Here is a 10,252-nt window from a genome sequence, read left to right on the forward strand (position 1 = left end):
TCTTCTCTAACATAACAAACTGGGTCACAGTTTTACATGTTTTTTTCCTCGTGTAACATATTTTTTTGGGGGCTATTTAAAAAAGAAATTAAAACATTTTTGATTCATGTTAGAAGAATACATTTTTGTTATTTTATTTAGTTATTAAATTTCATATGGTACACCATCTGCATCCTCTAACTTCTCCATGCCTTAGCAGGAGAACAAGCCTGCATGTTTTCTGGTGAGTATCTCTACCAGGCGGTGGCTGTGGATGAAACAGCTCCTCGCCATGGGAGCTGTGCCATGCTCCTGTGTACCACCTGCCAGTCTTACAAATTTTTTCCATCCAGCAAAGTTAGGAGGCTCCCATGGTGACAGAAAGCAGGTTTAGACAATACATCTGTACATGATCGTGGCGTTCCCAAAAATAGACCCACAATTTACAAATGTTGACACACCCCTTTTTCCTGGCACACAGTCCTTCTTACCTTAGGCTTTTTATTACATACCATTTGAAATAAGGAAATAGATGAGGGCGATGGTTTCCCCCACAAAACAGCAGCCAATAGGAACAAATTTGAATTGGAATTTAGTATAGAATGCTTCACAATCTATGTGGATCATTCTAAAAATACAACTTATGGATTTTGCAGATTTACTTTGCTGCATGGATTTGAAATGTATAATTTATAAGAGTAAAATATAGTATTTTACATTTTCATAATTCTTGATTAACTGATCATCTTATAAACCGGTCAGAAGAGAACTTGGGGAAATGTGTTGCCATGTCATGTTAGTCAGCCAATAAGTAAAGGGGATTTTACTGTTTTTTTTTTTTTTTACCGAAAATGTAAACAAACTATCCTTGAAAATAAAACTTATCACCTGTTTCAAACTGTTTCACATTCAAGGTTTCAAATTATAATTGTATTCTGGTAAATACAATGAAAAGCTCACATTAAAGATTGAACAGGTCAATTAATAGTTAATTTTAATTAATAAAGTTTTTAAAACAAATTCTGGATTTTCATAATTAGCAAAACTTTGATACTTACAGTGACATTCTGGCTCGACTCATATAACTCATAAACACATTCACATTTTAAAAGCATCTTCAAGAGCCTTATTTAAAGCAGGTAAGTGCATGTGAATGGACAGACCCAATGTGTTTTTGTTCATTACACACCCCACAAACATTAACCTTTTATTCCATAACTGTATCATTTCCTAATTAATCTTATGCAATAGTTTCAGAGACGTCTGTCCAGGTTCTTTTAACTATGACCATGGTCTCTCTAATTCCTTACCCAACAAACTGGGGCACAGTATTGACCAAATATTTGGCTAAAACTGCTCAACATCTGCCTCAATGGCAGAAACCCAACATTTGGGTTTAAAAAACGTTTTTGGTATGTAAGAGTTGTGTTTACTTAATTTTTCATAACATACATTCATGAAAAGATAAGATAATCCACATTTGCAAAACATGCATGTACACACTGCTATCTTTCTTCCAGAGTAGCATGCAATCATAATTATTCCTTGGTGTCACCAATGAAAAAAAAACAGCTCATTTTTGACTGCTGATCAGATGGACAGGCACACCTACTCATAGTAAAAGAGCATCTCTTTGGTAGAAAAATCACACATAGGCAAAAAAGTCAATCCCAGGTTATAACCAGCGCAGCCTGTGGCTTTCTCTCCCCGAGGTTCACATGTACATACCAGCTGGCAAAGGGCATGACTTAGAAGCTTAATTGTATAGATTTATAGAGTCTTTACTGCCTTACTTCCTCTATTGTATTCCCACAGAGCACTTGATTTGGGCTTGTATAAAATCAGTGGATAGGCACACCACTGTAGCTGCTGCTCTCACCTCTGATCGGCCATCTGCAGCCAGTAAATCCTCAGTATAGCTCTGTTATGGAGGGCATGTTGAGAAAACCATGGGGGGGTTTAAGAGACCCTTTAAGAGATAATTGCTTGACCATACTGGGAAACCTGTCATAGTTCTGCCCCTTAAGCCGATGCCGCATTTGATCTCTGTAGGTCCCGTGCGTCAGTATTGTGATTTCTTTATTCTAACATATGTTAGATGACCATAAACAGACCTTCTTACCTTTGGTAGGTAGATGAGGACCACGTGTGTTTGAGTCTGCGTGTGTGAGTCTGAGCACGTGTTTACATATGTTTCTTTAATATGTTTGGGGTGGGACCATCTAGCTCCACAGGTGACACACACCACTTTTAATGGACCGTTTCACATGTGACAGGTTGAGCAGATGACATGCTGATGGTAGCATCATTGCACACCCACAGAGAAATCACTTCTTTAAAAGACACTTTAAGAGACATGAAGAAAAGGCATCCAGATGGGCTCTGGAAAATGTTGTGCTGCCTTCTATTCTCCATCTGCAATCATTCAGCTTGATTTGCTCATTTTTTGTTGTGCATAAAATGTTAAAAAAAGATTTATAAAATTCAATGATAGGACAGGTGGCTGAGCACAGACAATGTCTGTAAGCATCTGTTTATACATTTAGAATATATACAGTGCTTTGCACAAATTTTAATACTCTTAACGTTCTTGCATTTTCTCATGCAACAATCACACATTTCTGAGTATTTTCTTGGGTTACTTAATAGATTAAAAAAAAGTACTGCACAATTGTGAGATGAATTCGTTTTAGAAACACAAAACTAAAATGTGTGGTGTGCATTTCTATTCAGTTTCCCTGACTCAATAGCTTGTAGAACCACCATGTGTTCCAATTACAAGAACAAGTGATATTCAAGATTCTGTCATCCAGGACATTGTAAATCCAAAAAAGGTTAAAAAAAACCAAAATAACTGCACTTCAGTTCTTGTAGTTGTAGATGTTTTGCTCTTCATCCAAATGGCTTTCTCTTCTTGCATGTGACCAATACGACACTAATGACCCCCTGTTGTTAGGTGTGTCTAATCTGCTTGTGAGCTTAGCTGTGAAGAGCAGCACATCCCAAACAGCTTGGAACTTCTGCCTTGCTAGTTTCAACTTGAGAAAGCCCTCCGGATGAAGAGCGAAACGTCTTAAGAAGAAATTAATTTACAACTAAACGTCTTTTGGGTTTATGTCTCTACCGGCTGTTCACCTTAATGAAACCCATTTTTCCTATTCATCTTTGCAAAATAACTCAAGCTCAGTTAGATTGGACAGATCTGCATCTGTGAACGTTAATTTTCAAAACTAAGAAATGTTTAATTGAATTTTCGTCTGGTCTTTGACTGGGCCACCCTAATACATGCATATGCTTTTATCTAATCCATTCCACTGTAACTTTGGGTAGACATTTAGGGTCATCCTTCTTAGGTGACTGTCTGTCCTAGTTAATTTCTTTTTTTTTTTCTGATGGTCTCTAACAATTTCCTTTAGCATTCCTCTGCCTTTAGCTTGACTCCTGGTGAATAAATATCAGGATAGCATGATGCTGCCATCACAGTGTTCCACTGTGGGGATGGTGTGTTCAGAATCTTGTGTAGTGTTGTTGTTCTGCTACATATTACATTTGATATGGAGGCCGAAAAGTTAAAGTTTCATCTGATATGATCAGAGAACCTTCTCCAACATGTTTGCTCTGTCCCTTACATATATGCTCTTTTTTCACTAATGTTCTTTAAAACACCTCTCAGAGGCCTTAACAGAACAGCTGTGTTCATATTTAAATGAATGTGCACACAGGTGAAGCCCATTTTTTTAAATGAATTGATTTCTGAAGGTAATTGGATACACTGATTTTTATTTGGGGGTATTGGGGCAGAATACAAATGCATAACACACTTTTTTATGAAAAAGTTTTGAAAACACAAAGCTCCTCAAAGTACAATTAAGCTTATTGTTGTAGCAGACTAAGATGTGGAAAAGTACACAGAGCATGAATACTTGTGCATGGCACCAACTTCATAACATCAATTGTATAGAATAAATTTTCACCTTCAATTTGATTTCCACAAGCCATATTTTTCATATAGAGGAGAGTAAAAAGAAAAAAAATCTAAAGCAACCCCACCCCCTTCAATTTGGTTGCTGTAAATGTTTTGGTACATATGCAGAATGTTTATGTTGAAGGTACCATGCATTAGGAATGCTCCTAATGGGCAGCAGTAAAAGCTCTTGCTAGTCAAGAGTTTAGGCAGGTGCAGACTCTTACAGTAGATAAAGGAGTCTGGCACTGGAGATGAGTTCACGACAATCACTGTGAGGCTTTTAGACGCCTTCTCCGAACTCAATCTTCATTTCCCCTGACACTGATTTTGCAATAAGGATCCGGAGAAAAGGGGAATGTCCATCTATTCATTTTAATGATCCCTCATTATTGACTGCTGGCAGGGAGGGGGCGGGCAAAAGGTAATGATTCTTTGTCTTTGCTGGCCAATCACCCCTCTTAAAGGGATGAGTCTCTAAATAAGGCCACTAATGGATGCCCAGTGTGACCTAAAGATGACCCCATACACAACCCCTGAGTGCCGACTTCCCGAAATGAAAGAGTTTTTTTATTTACTGGTTATTTCTTCAAATAGTGTGCAGAAAGGTAAGCATAAACATTTAACCCAAAAACCTGCCAGGTCTGTCAATATTAATTGTGGGAAATAGCAAAACATGGCTCCCTTCCTACAGTCTTGTTTGCCTAGTTTTGTTTGTTTAACTGATAAAAAAAACTGGCACAGTTGCACAAAAAACTGTATGAGGATGATTAAAAAGCTGAACTGTGAACATTATGAAAGTTATAACACACACACACACACACACACACACACACACACACACACTCTCTTGTTTTGCTATATGTAGTGAGGACCATCTGTTGACTCCCATTGACTTCCATTGATTTTCAGTCATTTTCAACCCTTTCTATGCACTAACCCTGACAATAACCCTAAACCTAACCATTACCAGTGCTTACCTAACCCTAACCTTAACCTAAAGTCAATTCACACCTTCGTCCTAAACCTAACCGTTAGCAAAATAGGTCGTGAGGACCAGCAAAATGTCCTCACTTTGGTAAAAAATGGTCCTCAATTTGATGGTGAAATCGGGAAAATGGTTCTCACTGTGATGCCAAGACAGGAACACACACACACATACACACACACACACACACACAGGCAGATAAATGTTTTATTAAAACATGATTGAGCCAATTGGCCATAATGACCAGAGATAGGTTTTAGGAGTCCAGCCGAAGCTGTCAAACATCATACCAACTGTCAAGCATGGTGGTGGTAGCCTCATGCTGTGAGGCTGTTTCATTGCCAGTGTAACCAAGAGTACCCATAATGGATATGTCAACTTCTGACCAGGACTGTACACTGACCACTTTCTTAGGCACACTCTGCTAGTACCAGATTGGACCTATCTTTACCTTCAGAACTGCAGGAATTCTTTGTGACATATGCCCCTTTTCATGCTCTCTACTTCACTCCAATCAGCCCATTTTGCAATCGTTTCCATTACTGGCTTTTCTGGCCTGGCACTGGCTTTCCTGGTCCCTGACTGCTGTTTACTAATTGGTCATGAGGGTGAGCAACCATATGTGAGTCTTTGAAAAGCTAAACAAAAAAACTCAAGAGCAAATACAAAAATATTAAGGACCACAACAGCTGAAGAAGGTTAACCTGTTAAGCCCTAAGGGGTTTTAGAGCAATTTCCACCTGAAATTACATACCTGAAATTATATCTATAGCTCCACAGTTATAAGGCCTATATGCAAACGTTAGGTACCTGTTTAAAGGTAAGACATAACAGAATATTTTTCCAGTGGAATCACTATTGTAACTGTTAATATGTCTGATTTATTTATGATACACAAAGACAAAATAAACATTTTTGAGCCTCACCAAACATTTTGAACATTGCAAAACACTATGGAAATCCTTGGAATTCCTAGGAGAGCCCCCAGGTTGCATTCATCCACATCTTCACTATAACTGCAGCAGATTTGGACTGAATAAGTTGAAGCATATATGTTCCACAAAGGTTTTGGAGGGAAATGTGCCAGGTGGAAATGGCAGTTAGGCAAAGGGTGCCAGAACTTTGCCAAATGTGTTTTTCACCTCTTAAAAAGGGAAAAAAAGGGAATCTGGTCAAATAAAGGTAATGATTTGTATTGTAGGAGTCCTTCTCCAAATGACATAGCCTCTGGTTATGACATTTACCCTGTGTATCATCAAACTGTACAGTTGCAAACGGAGCTAACGGAGTAGAACGCAAGCTAGCAGCTTGAGAAAGGTGCTTTTTTTACAGTTTTGTTTACAGAGTCAGCAATGTCTCAGGGACCCAAAAATGTCAATGCCTGTGTTTAAGTTGCCGTAAAACTAAAAGATATTTGTGCAAAACTCTTTTGGGGAATTGTTTCATGAAGATTAAAGCCTCCTCTTGCAATATATTTAAGAAAAAAAATTGGTGGAGTTTTACCTAGTTTTATAGACCGCCAAAATGGGGCATGGCTTAGTGGGCTTAAGAGGTTAAACCGAAAGCTGTGGCGATGGTTCAAAACTATGGACGCCATTTATGGCGACCATCCCATAAGTTGTGGATGGAAGGGTGGTCTGGACTCCACAGCCTCACTGTCTTGAGAGGACATGATGTGCAATGGTGAGTGTTTATTTTACTTTGCATGATGCTGACAACAGGAGGTGAAGCTTTAAGCCCGACCGTCAATGAAAACACAGGTTTCAAGCAAAGTAAAGAGCAAGGCAGAGCTGAGTGGAGCCATGCAGTGCTGGAACCTTGAACGGAAAAGTTGCAATACAAAATTAGCCGTTTACACATCCATTGGATTGGGATCTGTTGTTCGCAGAGACTTTTGAAGTACGGTGCACACACTAGCCTGTCCAAGAAACCTGTTTTAGATGGTTTGAGCTTTGTAACATGGTGCATTATCCTGCTAAAAGTAGCCATCAAAAGATTGGTACACTGTAATTGTAAAAGGGATGGACATGGTCAGCAACAATACTCAGGTAGGTTGTACCATCGAAATGATGCTCAGGTGTTGCTAATGGGACAAAGTGTGCCAAGAAAATATCCCCCACACCGTTAAACCGACACTAGAACTAGACTGAACTGTCTAGGCAGGATGGCTTCAAGCTTTTATGTTGTTTATGCTAAACTCTGTCACACCATGTGGTTTACTGGTGCTTTTGCTCATTTGCTCCAATATTTTACATGTGTATACAGAAAGAGCATTCTGCAAACCATGTTGTTATAAAAGTTATTTGAGCTAATGCTGCATTTCCTTCTTCTTGAACCAGTTTTAGCATTCTCCTCTGACCTCTCAGATCAACATAGTATTTTCTTCCACCTCACTCCCATTCACTGGATTTATTTTTTTTTTTCCCTGACCCTTCTCTATAAATAAAAGAGATGGCTGTGCATAAATCAGGAGTTTCTGAAATCCTGTGAGTCAGTCAGGTCCAGGCACCAACAACCATGGCCCATTCAAAGTCCTTTAAATCCCCTTTCTGTGCTGCATGTCTTTACCTCACCTCCTTTCTGCCTACCTAAAGAAATGTCAAAAATAAAGGCAACTAGTGCCTCAAAACAAATTTTTAAATAAAAATCCCAATCTGTATTCAGTATGTCATCTTCACCACATCAAAACGCCTAAATGCGGCATGACGCTGGTGTAGGGGTTATGCGCGCAACCACATATAGAGGCTATAGTCCTCAAAGCGGCCGTCCCAGGTACGAGTCCCGGACCCGGCGACCTTTGCTGAAAATCTCCCTCTCTCTTTGCCCCTCTTTCCTGTCAACCTACTATCAAAAATAAAGGCCTCTAGTGCCAAAAAAAACATTAAAAAAAAAAAGAAAACAAATAAAAAAGGCCTAAATGCATTGAGTGGCCCTGTAAAAACAACCTTGTTCTTGGTTGCAGAGGCCTAGAACCTTTACCTGCAGTCATTAGGTAATAGATCCATTACAGAACCTGTTGATATTTAGATTATTCTTACCCTTAAAATGATTAGCTGTCAACACTCAAGAATATATTAGCGTAACACCATTCACAACTGTAGATCATGCTTTCTGAAATGTAGATGTCAATAAGCTGATCACTTTATTGAACAATCATTCTACTGCTCTTGAATTTGTGTGTGGGCATGCAACTCAGCCAGTCTGTGCTGTCATCAGCTTTTTAAGGCATACTTCACACACTTCACACCACTAAAGAAATACACTCAGGTATTAGTTGTTCTGGCTGGATTGTCTGATGGATGATGGGTGGATGTAGTGCAGGGGGGGTCATTAGGAGAATTCATCTACAAGGCTCCCTGAGCAACTCTACACGAAACTGACCACAAGGCAACCCAATCATTCTCAGAGATTACCTGTCTCCTACGCTTTACAGTATATGAATGTTTTATCATAAAAGCTTTTCTTTTTTGCTAAGTGCCTCCTTGAGTGTTTGCTTTCAACTTTTGATTACTTTATGTCTTGTTGCTAAGAAGAAAAAAAACAGCCCAGTCCATTTAAATATAATGGACTTAACGGGAAAAGTCATCCCTTTTGCTTAACTGACAGGGTACATAACTAATGTGGAATCAGACACAAATAGCATGAAAGATTAAACAATGTGGCAGAGATGGTGACTGGAGTCTCAGACTTTGACAATAGTTGCACTTAAGTCACAAAGATTTGACTTAGACTGAAGCGCTATAGATTCAAGACTTGAATCAAATGTATGGCTCATTAACAGGCCGGTGCAGGACTTCACTGCATACTGAGGTGGTAATTCAACCATTTTATTTGTGTGTGTTGGACCAAGGACACATCTAAATGTTGCAGGACACCAGCCATCAAGGACTATAGTTGCCCAGACCTGATGTAGACTCATGGTCTGGGACTCAAGTTTTGGTAACTCTTTTTGATTTTGGGAAATCAGAGTTGAAGCAAGTCAGTGGGTAAACTACAAACCGCAGCTTTGACAGGACATCTGGTTTTCCCTGTGAAAGGGTGTGCTTGATTTAACAGCCAGTGAACCAGGGACTATAGGCTATTAATGGTTTACAACAGTCTGATTATGTTAGTTGCAGCTTCACACTGTATAGCTGACCACACAGATTGCTCACCAAATAAACATTTTATTAAATGACTGGATAATTTTAGAAGAAAATCCACTAACTTCACCACTGACATCTTAATCTTTTAATTGTTAAACTAGCTGCAAAATTACAAAGGCCTTTCTCACTCAACAAAAATTCAAGTAATTCATGTTTTTTTCATTAATTACCATGAAACATGACAACCAAGGTTTTAAATGTAGATTTAGAACACGGTTTCCTAATAATCTTAAAAAGTTTCCAAACCCTCTAAACTTTTGTAGTGTAATATTTTGTGAAGGAGGTGCACAATATGGAAACAAGGATTAACAAGTGTCATTACAAAGACTCAATGAAAAGCACTTTGTTTGTTCATTTAGAAGTTTGACATTAACAGTTAATCTATTTCTATTATTTGTTCTTTCAGCATAAATTCATATCTACTTTTCTAGTTACTTCTACTATGCTCAGTTTAAAAAAAACGGCTCATAAATGTTTTTGCGTATAGTAAATATTTACATGTAAAACTCAAAAGACAAACCGGATTTCAATTTGTAACTCACTCCTAGAGTGTTATACGTAAGCAGACAAAATCACATTTAGGTAGATACATTTTTTAAGTTATTAGAGGTCTAAAGAGTTGTTTCGGACTACTCATTTGAATATTTAAAGCTTGACTTGGACTTGCTCCTAAAGGATATCTATCTTTATTTAAGTATTGAGGCTTGAGTTGGACTTTCTCCTCAACACAAGCCCCAATGGGTTTTAGTGAAGTTTGTGCTTGAAATAACATGCCAAAATGTAATTGAGTTTTTCTCAGCAATTACAAACCCTATTTAAATAATCTTGGTATCAAATTAAAGCTAACATTTAGGAGATTCCACCAGAGGTGTAAATATCACAGCAGCTGCTAGTGTTTCAGATATAACGAGAATGGAACACAGAAAGGAAGGAAGATATTTTCCTTCGCCAGAGGTTTATTTGCATTGCACAGTATATAAACCTTTTAGAAATATCATGAATAAGTCTACATACTTTTGAAAACCTTAAATCAGCTGAGGTAAGCTAAAGCAAAGTTCCAAAGCTTTTAGTAAAGACATACCTAGGCGTTTTGCCCATTGGCACAGGATGGCACATGTTGGCACTATTTACAAAAAAAATGTTTTTATTTGCAAAACTTAATAAACTTTTTTACAT

Source organism: Girardinichthys multiradiatus, chromosome 3 (assembly GCF_021462225.1).
Source record: "Girardinichthys multiradiatus isolate DD_20200921_A chromosome 3, DD_fGirMul_XY1, whole genome shotgun sequence".
Taxonomy (NCBI): domain Eukaryota; kingdom Metazoa; phylum Chordata; class Actinopteri; order Cyprinodontiformes; family Goodeidae; genus Girardinichthys; species Girardinichthys multiradiatus.